Source organism: Hemiscyllium ocellatum, chromosome 4 (assembly GCF_020745735.1).
Source record: "Hemiscyllium ocellatum isolate sHemOce1 chromosome 4, sHemOce1.pat.X.cur, whole genome shotgun sequence".
Classification (NCBI taxonomy): Eukaryota; Metazoa; Chordata; class Chondrichthyes; order Orectolobiformes; family Hemiscylliidae; genus Hemiscyllium; species Hemiscyllium ocellatum.
Genome location: NC_083404.1, coordinates 65,823,304 through 65,837,800, shown reverse-complemented (window position 1 = coordinate 65,837,800; position 14,497 = coordinate 65,823,304).

Sequence of the window (14,497 nt, the reverse complement as noted above, 5' to 3'; positions counted from 1 at the left end):
GAAACTACTGATGTAATTACCTCCTGTATCGAGACATGACGGCGAAAGTAAGCAAAATTATCACATGATAAATGGTGTCAGAAGTGAGCAGTAGCAATTGTGTGTAGTTTGAGGGGTCTAAGAGAGTCAATTGCAGAATTGTGTTGGAAACTCAATGAGTCATGTGGCTTCATATATCCCTTCTCTTGTGGAGAGGAAAACTGATTGAGACAGAAAGAAATTTCTTCTAGTCTCAATGGGGAATGTATGAGATTACCACATAGTTAAAGAGAAAACTTGAGTAAGTGAAGGTAGAAGTATGGTTACTACTACTGAAGGAAGAGTATTGCAAGATGTATCGCGTCCTAGACCTCACTGTGGAGCAAAAGAAAACAGACTGGAGAAACGTTTAAGGGTTTGGAGATCCATTGGAACTCTCCACTCATGTTATTTATGAATTATTGTACTTCATCCCAGAGTTCAAGAGGATATGGTGAATTGTAAATCATGAAGAGGACTTCATAAAGGCATTAACATGGTGGTTGAGTGGGCAGATAGATAGCAGATACATTTCAATGCAGAGAAATATGAGATGATACACTTTGAAACAAAGAATATAGAGACAGTATAAGACAAAGAGTACTATTATAAAGTATGCAGGAACAGAGTAAATAGTGTAAGTTATTAATGGTGGCAGGACAGGTAGAGCAAGCTGTTCATAAAGCACACCATATTCCAGGATTCATTATTAAGAGCATTGTATAAAAGAGAAGGGAGGTTATGATGAACTTATGTCAGACACCTGTTAGGTCTCGACTGGTGTATTTTGAACAGCTCTGTTGAATATTTTAGAAATTGTGCAGCAGTGAAATAAGGGAATGGTTCCAGGGTTGAGAAACTTCAGTTATGATGATAGATTGGAGAAGTTGGAACTATTTTCTTTGGAGAGGAGAAGGCTAAGTGGAAACTTGATAGAAGTTTTCAAAATTATGAGTGGATGCAGAGTAACTGTTCCTACTTGTCAAGGGATTGATAAGCTAAGGACATAGTTTTAAAGTGTTTTGCAACTGAAATAAATGTGAAAGTAAGATAAAACTTTATCACACAGCAAGTAGTTAGGTTCTGAAATGCACTGTTTGGAGCCTTGATGGAGGCAGTTTTAAAGATTCGATTGAGGTGTTCAAGAAGACATTAGGTGATTAGTTCAATAGAAATTAGATAAATAGCACTCAATTGAAATGCTCAGAGAGCAACTGCAAACATGATGAGCTAAATTGCCTCCTTTTGGACTGTAACAACTTTGTGAGTTCGTGAATATTGATCAATAGGTAACTACTGAGTAAACAGGAAGGTTAAGGCCAGATTAAGGGATATAAATATTTCAAAAGGGAACACGTGAAAGAAAAGTAAACATAACTTGTGTGGAGAAAACAATGCCTTAACTGCAAGAAACTGAATCATTTTGAACTGTAATGATAAAGGTAAAATATTGACCATTAGGTTTCAACTTCTATCATTTGATTTTAATAACTGAGACCTTAATGGATTAAAAGGTATTTTTAAAATGGAATAAGCATAAATCTGAGGTGACTGTAGCAAGCACCTGCCCACAAAATGCGACATGTTCAGGAATATACAAAATTGAATTGAAATGATCAATTTATTTAAAGACATTCAAATCAGTTAACTATGTCAGATGTCAAAAAATTCACATCTCCTGTTTTAATGTATACTTGTATGAGAAGCTACGGGGTTGACATTTCAGGCTTAACCATTCATCACAACTGGGGAGGGAGAAGGGGGCTGAGAAATAAATAGGGGGTGGGGATTGGGACTAGGGAAAAGGGAATTGGGATGGTGATAGGTGGGCAAAGGGAGGAGGTGATTGTTATAGGTCAGTGGGAAGTGTGGAGCGGGTAGCTGGGAATGAAGATGGACAGGTAGGTCAGGTCAAGAGGGAAGAGCTGAATCAGACGGTTGGATCTTGGATGAAGTAAGTGGAGGGGAGATTTGGAAACTGGTGAATTCAATGTTGATACCATGTAGTTGTAGGCTCCTGAAGTGGAAGATCAGATGTTCCTCCTCTAGTTTGTGGGTGGTCTTGTTTAGGCAGTGGATGAGGCTCAGAATGGACATGTCATAGGGGTAGTGGGCGGAGGAGTTGAAATGGATGGGTACAGGAGGATGGGGTTGGTTGTTGCGTATGGACCATTCCATGAGTTTGCACTCGGTCCTTCTGATGTAGCGGAAATCACATCGAGATGCAGTAAAATGAGGTTTGAGGATATGTAAATAAATCTCTGCTGGATTTGGAATGATCCTTTAGGGGCTTAGATGGAGATGAAGGGGAGAGATGTGGAGGCAGGTGGCAGGAGTCGGTGGGGAGTGTTGACTTAACGAGGGAATCACAGATGGAATGATCACTACAGAATGCAGATAGGGGATGGGGTGGGGAGGGAAATATATTTTTGGTTGGGGGGTCTGACTGTAGGTGGTGAAAATGCTGGAGGATTGAATTGAATTGAATTGAATTGAATTGAATTGAATTGAATTGAATTTATTGTCATGTATACTGAGGCACAGTGAAAGGATTTGTCTTGCGAATAATACAGGCAGATCACAGAGTTAAGTCGCATAAATAAGTAAATAATAGGTAAACAGCAGCAAAAACCAAAGCACAGGGACAGGCGAATATTAAGAGTTTGTGAGTCCATTCAGTATTCTAATCACAGTAGGATAGAAACTGTTGCAAGACCGGCTTGTGCATGTGTTCAGGCTTCTGTACTTTCTTTTTAATGATGGAGGTTACAAAAAAAACATTGCCAGATATAGCAAAGGGAGAGAAAACATGGGAGCACATGACAGCACTGAAACAGTCATCGATATAATAGCCCCCAACACCTCACCTTCACCAATGACATCCAGTTCCTCCATACCTATATCTCTCATGAGGAAGGCCTTAAAGCCTTCTGTTTCTTCTTCTCTCACTGACCCACTCATTCTCCCTCCACCAACACTCTTTCGATTGATAGAACTGGTCCTCACCCTTAACAACTTCTCTTTTCAATCCCCCCGTTTCCTACAAACCAGAGGGATTATTATGGGTACACACATGGGTCCCAGCTATTCCTGCTCTTTGTAAGATATGTAGAATAGTGCCTCTCTACAGCTACACTTGCTCTATTCCCCACCTTTTCCTCCACCACATCGATGACTGTATTCGCGTGCCTCATGCTTCCATGAGGAACTTGAACAGTTCATCCACTCTGGCTTCAAATTTACCTGGACAATCTCCAACACCTCACTCCCTTTCCTGGACCTCTCTATCTCTGGCTCTGGAATCAGAAGTTGCAGAGAAATACAGCATGAAAACAGACCAAATTGAAGCTACTTGTCCTTGCCGACCAGATATCCTAAATAAATCTAGTCCCGTGCACCAGCATTTGGCCCATACTCCTCTAAACCCTTCCAATTCGTATGGTTATTCAGATGCCTTTTAAATGCTGTAATTGTACCACCCTCCACCACTTCCTCTGATAGCTTATTCCATACACGCACCACCCTCTGCGTGAAAACATTGCCCCTCAGGTCCCTTTTAAATCTTTTCCCTCCCACCTTAACCTATGTTCTCTAGTTTTGGACTACCCCATCCCAGGGAAAAGATCTTGTCTATTTGCCCTATCCATGTCCATCATGATTTTATAAACCACTATAAGGTTACCCCTCAGCCTCTGCTGTTCCAGGGAAAATAATCTATTCAGCTATAGCTCAAACCCTCTAAACCTGGCAACATCCTTGTAAAACTTTTCTGAACTCTTTTAAGTTTTACATTCTTCCTGCAGCAGGGAGATAAGAATTCCTTGCAGTATTCCAATGTTGGCTTATCCAATGTCCTGTGCAGCCGCAATGTGACCTTCTAACTCATACTTTATGCACTGAACAATAAAGGTAAGCTTACCAAATGCTTTCTTCACTATTCTATCTACCTGTGACTCCACTTTCAAGAAACTATGAACCTGCACTCCAAGGTCTCATTGTTCAGCAGCACTTCAGTATGTTACCATTAAGTGCCCTGATTTGCCTTTTCAAAATACAGCACCTTACATTTATCAAAATTAAACTCCATCTGCCACTCTTGGCCCGTTGACGCGTCTAATCAAAATCTTCTTCACTGTGCACTACACCTCTGATTTTGATGCCGTCTGCAAACTTACTAATTATACCTCCCATATTCACATCCAAATCATTCATGGTTTATTATTTTAGTTGGGATTGGCAAGTAATAAAATTTCAGTTTCTCTCACTCAAGAAAACCTCAAGAAACTCCTTAATTCTGATCTAGTAATTATTTTAACTCATGTGATATAACTGAATGCTAAAAAGAGATAAATGTATTTGTTGTGGCTTGAATAATCATCTGGTCATAACAGCATGCAAGAATCGAAGAGTCTGGTGCTGGAAAAACACAGCCGGTCAGGCAGCATCCGAGGAGCAGGAAAGCAGACATTTCGAGCATAAGCTCTTCATCAGGAATGAGGACATGACCCAAGGGGGCTGAGAGATAAATGGGAGGGGGTGTGCCTAGAGGGAAGGGAGTTGGGAATATGATAGGTAGATGAAGGTGGGGGTGAAGGTGATTGGTCAGAAAGGAGGGTGGAGTGGATAGGTGGGAATGAAGATGGACAGGTAGGACAGTTCAAAAAGGTGTAGCTGACCTGGAAGGTTGGATCTGGGATAAGGTGGGGGGGGAGGGTGGGGCCGCTGGAAAATGAGGTAACTGGTGAAATCCAGATTGGTCCCATGTGTTCAGATTGTCCCATCGTGGAAGATGAGGCATTCTTCCTCCAAGTATTTGGTGGCTAGAGTTTGGTGGTGGAGGAGATCCAGGGCTTGCATGCCCTTGGTGGAGTGGGAGGGGGAATTAATGTGTTCGGCCACAGGATGATAGAGTTATTTAGTGCATGTATCCAAAGCTATTCTCTGAAACTTTCCACAAGTTGGCATCCTGTCTCCCCAATGTAAAGGAGACCACATTGAGAGCAACGGACACAGTAGATGATTTGTGTGTTAGTACTGGTAAATATCTGTCGTATGTAGAAGGATCCTTTGGGTCCTTGGATGGAGGTGAGGAGGGAGGTGTGGACACAGGTTTTGAACTCCTTATGGTAGCAGGGGAAGGTGCTGGGTGTGGAAGGTGGGTTGGTCGGGGTGTGGGACAGCCACAAGATCCACCACTGCCTCTTGTTAGAGACTTCAGAATATGTACACCACTTCCGCCTCCACCAACGTCACTCAATGGAACACCATTGGTGACATTGTGACTGTCACATGTTGTGTCACTTCTGCTCCTGCAGATGCCACCAAAGCCACTATTTTCGTCCCCCCAACCCCCAGAGTGAGCGTCACATCCATTGCTGACGACACCCACAATCCCATAACCACACCCACTCAGAGACAGTCTCCGTCCCCCACTCCTAACTCCAGCCCCACAACAGGTCTTAGTTCCCATCCCTACCGTGTTTTTACCATCCCCCCAGGCTTCCCCATCATTGATGAAGAACGATCAGTCCTCAATAAAGGCCTCACCTTCATCCCCCTACCCTCCCAGATCAATGAATTCAACATGTGTTGCAACACTGAACCTTTCTTCCGCTACCTCTGCCTCCGTGCTTATCTTTTCCAAGAAAACTCCCACCCACCCTCCAAGGACCCCTTCTTCCACCTCCAACACATCCCATCCATCTGGACACCTCGTGCTGGTCTATTACGCACCCTTGAACGTTTCGTTTCCGACTGCCGCTGTGACATTGACTACCTCCACCTGTCCACCCCCTTCACTCACTCCAAACTCTCACTCTTGCAACATATAGCCTTCTACTCCCTCCACTCCAACCCCACCTCATCATCAAACCAGCAGTCAAGGGGGGGTTGCAGTGGTAGTTCGGCGCACTGACCTCTACACTGTTGAATCCATGCGCCAACTTGCGAACAACTTCTCTTACTATCCCTTTGACCATGACATCTTCCATCACCAAACCATCATCTTCCAGACCATCCATGACTTCATCACCTCAGGAGATCCCTCACCAACAGCCTCCAATCTCATATCCCAGAACCTCACAACTCCCGGTTCTATCTCCTACCCAAAATTCACAAACCTGGCTGCTCCAGTTGACCTATCCTCTCAGCCTGCTCTTGCCCCAGGGAATTTATTTCTGCATACCTTGAAACCTTCCTGTCTCCCTTGGCCCAGGAACTCCCCATATATGCTCGGCACACCACCGTGCCTTTCACCTCCTCCATGACTTTAGTTTCCCCAGCTCCCAACGCCTCATCTTCACCATGCACATCCAATCCCTGTACACATCTATCCGCTGTGATGAAGGCCTCCAAGCCTTCCATTTCTTCATCTTCCGCCCACCCAAACAGTATCCTTCCACTGATACACTCATTCGATTGGCTGATTTGGTCCTCACTCTCAACAATTTCTCCTTCAAATCCTCCCACTTCTTCCAGAACAAAGGGATAACCATGGACACTCTCATGGGCCCCACGAAGAAGGGCTCATGCCCGAAATGTCGATTCTCCTGCTCCTGGGATGCTGCCTGACCTGCTGCCTGACCTGCTGCACTTTTCCAGCAACACATTTTCAGCTCTGATCTCCAGCATCTGCAGTCCTCACTTTCTCCTGTGCCTGTCTCTTTGTCAGGTACATGGAACTGTCCATCTTCTGCAACTATACCAGCATGAGTATCATCTGAAATGCCTTGGGTAAATTCATTGCCACCAATACTTCTTATTTGCATTAGTCTAAGCCAATGGTAACATGACGGAAGGATCCCACCCAAAGTCTTAATCAAAAACTGGGCTCTATGTTGACAAATGGAAAAGACTTACAACATAATACTTCATAGCTAGCTACATTACATCTGAGATACATGATTGCCTCTTGTTAGATGATCAGGCTGGACTTCAGAATATGTACACATTAATATTAGCTGTATTGATCACAGCACTTCTAACTGGTACTACAATACTGTAACATTCAAACACAGAAACTGGTTCACTCCTCCCGAGATCTGTCTTCTACATCCTAATATGGAGAGATTATCTTCTGTCGAATAATGCCTTCAAATATGAACTGTTTTATACAATTGTCACTTTAAATGCTGGCTAGATTTGACTGGAGAGGATGCATGGAATTTTCATCGCTAGAGCTTTACCTACAGCCCCCGGACAAAGGTAACAAATCCTAAAGTAACATTAATGGTAGTTCAAAGTGCTATTTAAAAGGATATTCGCCACTTGAAAATATACAGCTCATTTCATGGCGGTTGCTTCAGGAGCTGTGAAAGAGTTGGCACACTTTGTCAAGATTGCAGCTACACTTGGATAACATTTATTTTTAAAATTTGCTGATTATGTTGTCATTTTTGATCTCATGATAAGAGTTACCATGAAATGGATTTTTAAAAAATTCATTAATGGAATGTGGGAGGTGTTAACTGTGCATTTATTGCACATCCATAATTGCTCTTGAGAAGGTGGTGGTGGTGAGCTGTCTACTTGAACTGCTGATGTTCATGTGCTGTAGGTAGACCCAATATTGCATTTGGAAGAGTCCCAAGATTTTGACCCAGCGAGTGAAGGAACAGCAATATATTCCAATGACAGGATGGTGAGTGGGGGGCTTGGATGAGAATTTGCAGTTGGTCAAGTTCCCATGTCCTTCTAGATGGAAGTGGTTGTGGATTTTGAAGCTGCAGTGTAAAAAAGTCTTGGTAAATTCCTGCTGTGCATCTTGTGGATGGTACACATTACTGCTACTAAGCATTTGTGGTAGAATAATTGAATGTGGATGTGGTGCCAAATAAGTGAGCTACTTTGCCTGGACAGTATCAAGACAGTATCAAGTTGTTGTTGAAGCTACAACAATCAGGGAAGTGGAAAGTATTCCATCACACTTCTGAATTGTACCTTGTGGATGGATGCTTTGTGAATTCAGAAGGGGAACAAATTGCTGCAGGATTCTTTGTCTTTGACTTGGTAGTTATATGGCTATCTGGTTCAGTTTCTGATTGATGGTAACCTCCAGGTTGTTGATGGGTTGGATTCAGCAATGGTAATACTACTGAACGCCAATGGGCAACTGTTAGATTCTCTCTTGTTGGAGATGGTCCTTGCTGATATCTGTGTGGTGCAAATGTTATTTGCTTCTTGTCAGCCCAAGACTAGATATAGTCCAGATCTTGTTGAATGTAGACATGTGCTACTTCAGTATCTGAGGAGTTGTAAATGGTGCTGAACATTGTGCAATCATCAATGATTGCCTCATCTCTGACCTTATGATCAAGGAGAAGTAATTAATGAAGAGGGGAAAGGATATATCTGGCAATCTCTGGCTTGTCAGTTTAGTCATAGAGTCATGGAGGTATATGTCAAGAAAACAGACCCTTTGGTCCAACTTGTCTATGCTGACCAGGTTTCCCAAACTAAACAAGTTCCATTTACCTACATTTGGCTCATATGTCTCTAAAGCATTCTATTCATGTACCTGTCCAAATGACTCTTAAATTTTATAACCATTCTTGCATCTACTACTTCCTCTGCCAGTTTATTCCACATATGAACCATCCTTTAAGTGGAAAGGTTGCCGCTCAGGTCCCTTTTAAATGTTTCACCTCTCACCTTAATACAATGCAGTCTAGTTTTGAACTCGCCCACCCTAGGGAAAAGACTTTTGCTATTCGGCTTTTCTATGCTCCTTGTAACTTTATAAAACCCTATAAGGTTATACCTCAACCTCCTATACTCCACTGAAAAAATCCCAGAGTATCCACATCTCCTTATAACTCAAATTCTCCAGTTCTGGTAACATCCTTGTAAATCTTTTCTACACCATTTCCAATTTAATAATATCCTTCTTACAGCAGGGTGACCATAACTGTACACAGTACTCCAAAGGTGGCCTCACCAACATCTTGTGCAACCATAACATGATGTCCCAGCTCCTTTACTCAAAGGTTTGAGCAACGAAGACAAGCGTGTCAAGCACTTTCCTTACCACTCCATCTATCTGTGATGCAACTTGCAAGAAACTATATCCCTGAACCCATAGGTTTCTCTGTTCGAGAGCACTCACTGCTACCCTACCAATAACTATATAAGTCCTACCCTTGTTCTTTTACCAAAATACAACTCATTACATTTATCTAAATTAAACTTCATCTGCCATTTCTTGGTCTACTGGCCCAGTTGATCAAGATCTTTTCAAACTCTTAAATAACCTTTTTCATTGTCGGCTATATTGGTGCCATTTTGGTGTCATCTGCAAATGTACAAGCTGTATATCCTTTATTCTATCCAAATCTTTCATATAAATGACAAACAACAGTGGATCCAGCACCAATCCCTATGAAATATTGCTGGTCACAGGCTTCCAGTCTGAAAAAAACGATTCACTGCCACCCTCTGCCTCCTATCGTCAAGCCAAATTTATATCCAGTTGTACAACTATTCCTGGATCCCCTATGATCTAACTTTACTAAACAGTCTACAATGCAAATCTTGTCAAGGGCCTTGCTAAACTTCACATAGACAATGTCTACCATTCTGACCTCATCTATCATCTTGGTCATATTCTCAAAAAGCTCAATAAAGTTTATGAGACATCATTTCATATGCACAAAGCCTTGCTCACTATCCCTAATTGGTCCTTGCTTGTCCAAATGCATGTAAGTGCTGTCTGTCAGAATCCCCCCTACCACAGACATCAGACTCACTGGTCTATCATTATGGAGCATTTAGAAACAATTTAACAGCCATTTAATTGAGACGCAATGGCCTAGTGAAATTATTGCTAGACTGTTAATCCAGAGATCCAGGTAATATTCTGGGCACCTCAGTTCAAATCCTGCTACAGCAGAATTTGAATTCAATAATAATCTGGAATTAAGAATCTAATGATCATCATGAAGCCATTGTCACGTTCCCTAGCAGTAGTCAGGATGTGTGGAAAAAATAAATCAGCAAATAGAAAAGGCATGTAAGAAAGACATAGAAAGAATAGTCGTGGAGAACTTCAATATGCATATGGACCGGGAAAATTAGGTTGGTAGTGGATCTCAAGAAAAGGAATTAATTGAATAGGTACGAGATATTTTTCTAGAATAGCATGTGGTAGAGCCCACTAGGCAACAGGCAACTGTCATCTGGTAATGTGTCATGTGAAAGACTTCAATAGGGAGCTGAAGATGATGAAGAGGTTAGCAACCATGATATTACAGAATTTATCCTGCACTTTGAGAGGGAAAATGTGGAATCAGATGTAACAGAATTACAATTGAGTAAAGGTAACTGCAAAGACACGAGGAAGGAGCTGGCCACAATTGGTTGGATGGGAAGATTAGCAGAGAAGATAGTGGGCAAAATGACAGGACTTTCTTGAGTAATTTGGGAGGTATAGCAGAAATTCATTCCAAGGAAGAGAAAACATATTAAGCGGAGGAATAAGCAACCATAACTGACAAGGGAAAGAAGATGAAATGTCAGAATTAGCCAGCTAGTAAAATAATTGAAGATTGCACCTGCATATGGAGTCTTTAAACTTGGAGAGAATGTCACACTGCAGTCATCATGTGGTTCTATCTGACCAGAAAACTTTCTTGCTTGTTGGTATAAGAAGGATTTAATAGTCAATGTGTTTGGCCATGTTACAAAACACCTTCCATGAGGAACAAGCCCTGAAGTGGGACTTGAAGGCAAAAGTTTCTGGGTTAGATGTAGGCACATTACTATCTGCATCACCAAAATCTCTCAACAATAATGCAGGCAGCAGCACCCCCAGTGAAAACAAAACAAATACAAAAGAAATGAGATTTCCTCTTCTTTAAATAACCTCTTTGCTCAGCTGGGAAAACTGAACTCAGAAAAATTAGTATGTGAATTAGATAATTAAAAAGAAACCGACGACAGATGTTTTAAACATGCTTCTCCCTCTGCACAAAAGGTTATTATTTGGCAGAGCTCCCATTGCTTTGCTGCAATGGTGGACTAGGCATTTATTACAGAGAAGATTAATTATTTGAACAGTGGCAAGGGCATTGTCAAGGAGACTGATTACACTGAACATCGGTTTGTCAATTTTTGAAAGGTACATTGCAGAATCCGTTATATTCTGCTGGATATTTACTGAATCATGACAATTTGAGAAGCTATTATGTTCTAAAAGTTAATTAAAAGAAAAGGTTTCTGATTTGCAGGTCATGTTTGCTATGTGGTAACTTTGATTTTAAAATTGGAGTACAGTGAAGTATCTTTCCTTTTTCACTCATACAGTCATAGTCATAGGCTTGTACAGCTATAAATTCAAGTCTTGCAAATTAAGTATACTGAAGAAGACTTGAAGATATCTAATGTAATGGGTTGCATGATTTAGGTCCTGAGATAAATCCATTAAGGTACACTTTAACTCAACTCACTTTCTTCTATAGTATCACAGTATCACTAAGTGCTGCCTCATTTATACTTGTGCCACACATTGTCACCTTTTATGTGATTATTTAGAAATAAATCTTTGACAATACTTTAGCTTATGACTTATGTTTACATTGATACTCATGGATATTGAAGCCAAAGCATTTCACAAGTGCATTTTTCAAAAATTAAAGACACATTGAGCATTAAATTAAATCTTGAAGATTTTCTGGAAAATCATTCATGATATTTGATGTAATGTGTCATCTTATAGCAGGATACACAGTCTGTACCTATGCAAAATATATCATCCCTAACCAATCTGAAGGATCCTATTTTGTTGCCTGCTATTCAGCTTTAGGTTTTACAAAAAAAATCATCATATCCTTCACTGTTAAGGGATAGAATGAACCATTCTGATGCTTGGGGAATGTAACCTACAGATTCCAATCTAGCAGAGGCCTGACGAATGATGTTGTGTTGTTTGCATCCTACTGAAGAGAGAAGCTTTGACCCAGCTGGGGTCACATGATGCTGCTTTCGGAAAACTCTAGTCACAAGAAATGGCATTGAGAGCTCAAGTAAAATAAAAGCAAAATAAACATATGTTGGAAATCTCAAATAAATGCAGAAAATGCTGGAGTTTTTATCTTATTCATTCATAAGATACAAGCTTCACCAGCTTGGTCAGCATTTGTGGGCTATCCCAAATTAACCTTGAACTGAGTGGCTCAGCAGGCTCATTACAAAAACCAGTTAAGACTCAAACAAATTGCTGTGCGTTTGGACTCACATGTAGGCCAGGCAGGGAAAGCAGATGTCTTTTTCTAAAGGGGCATTCATGGACCAGATGAGTTTTTATAAAACTCAACAATAACTAAATTGCCACTATTAAAACAGCTTTCATTTTCTATTTTTATTGAATTCAAATTTCAGCATTTGACATGGTGGAGTTTTCAACCCATGTTTCCAGAATATTATAAACAACAGCTGATTAGCTTGATGATATTACCACTGTGCTACAGCCTCCCCCAGGGGCTAGTGGCAGAGAGAGAAACAAAGTTAACATTTCAACTCTAATATTACTTCAGAAGGCAGAATCCTCTCTTGTTCATGAAAATAGCATCTTGAGCAGAAGAACCTTCAGGGTCAAATGGGTGCAGTCAATTACTTCTTAAAGATGAAGGAATCTAGCAAATTCTTAAAACTGCATGTTCCTCTTATGTTGCCACCCGTAACTCTTTGTGAAGAGGATGAAACAATTTCCTACATCAATCCATGTATCTGTTATCTGACAAATGCTTTTATGTGCATTTTCTGAGTGAAAAATGTATGTGGCATTCAATTGTTAAACATTATATTGTATTTAAGTAAGAAAATGTTACATTTTTATGGGATAAATAAGTCGGCCAACTATGTTTGGGAAAATAAGTATTTAGATGTGGTAGAAGTGCAAAAGGATTTAAGAGTGCAGGTTCGTAAGACATTAAACATTTCAACTAGCCTCAAATCTTGAAAACTAAACACTAGATTGAAATGGATTTCTAAAGCAGAGAAGATATGTAAATGGTTTTCTAATCTTGGCGAGATTATCACACATCATTCTATTTCCAATTTACAATAAAAGAACGCTTACATTACATATAAAGGCACTGAAAGAAATGTAAAAAGGCTGCATAAAAATAAATTTGTAAGAACATTTAAAGCTTGGGATGATGAAAATAAGCTGGTTACTGATAATCTAATAAAGAGTTCAGAAAGGGTAAATCTTATAGGGGTCTGAAAAACGTGAATTATTGTGAATTTTGTGGCAGAGTTGGACAAGACTTTCGGTGAGGTTAATCTCCAAATTGGGGACATCTTGCTTTGTCTTTTATGCTTTTGACTCACATGATGAATTTCTCACTGACCTGTAATGTGCTACTAATTAAAGGGGATGTTGCTTTTTGAATGCCTTATTAATTGTCCAACTTATCTCTTTATATTGAGCTTCCTATCCAAGTTTTTGATATCAATGCAGGCTCTAATGTAATGAGAGTTCCAGCACGTTACAAGAAATTGAGTGAGTTAGGGGACTCTCTACTCAGAGGCACAGACAGACGTTTCTGTGTCTACTAGTGAAAAATCAGAATGTTGTATTTCCTCTCTCGTGCCAGGATCATGGATGTCTCAGGGAGGGGACAGAATGTTCTCAAAGGGAAGATGGACCAGCAGGAGGTCATTCTACACATTGGAACCAACAACATAGGAAGGGAAAAGGATGAGATTCTGAAGGGAGAATAGGGGAAGTTAGGCAGGAATTTAAAAAGGAGGTCCTCAAGGGTAGTAATATCAGGATTACTCCTGGTGTTATGAGCTAGTGAGGGTAGCAATATGAGGATAGAACAGGTGAATACATGGCTGAGGAACTGGTCTATGGGAGAAGGATTCACATTTTCGGATCATTGGGATCTCTTCTGAGTAGAAGTGACCTGTACAAGAAGGATGGATTGCATCTGAATTGGAATGGGACTAATATACCGATAGGGAGATTTGCTAGAACTGCTCGGGAGGATTTAAACTAATAAGGTGGGGGTGGGTGGGGGGGAGACGGTGGGACCCAGTGAGATAGTGAGGAAAGAGATCAGTCTGAGACTGGTACAGTTGAGACAAAAAGCAAATCAAACCTTCAGGGCAGGCAGGGACACAGCTGAGAACAAGGTATTTATTTCAATGCAAGGTGCCGAACAGGCAAGGCAGATGAACTCAGGACAGAGGTAGAAACATGGGACTGGGATATCATAGTAATTACAGAAATGTGGCTCAGGGATGGACAGGACTGGCAGCTTAATGTTTCAGGATACAAATGCTATAGGAAGGATAGAAAGGGAGGCAAGAGAGGAGGGACAGTGGCGTTTTTGATAAGCGATAGCATTACAGCTGTACTGAGAGAGGATATTCCCAGAAATACATACAGGGAAGTTATTTGGGTTGAACTGAGAAATAAGAAAGGGATGAAGACATTATTGGGATTGTATTATAGATCTGCTAATTGTCAGAGGGA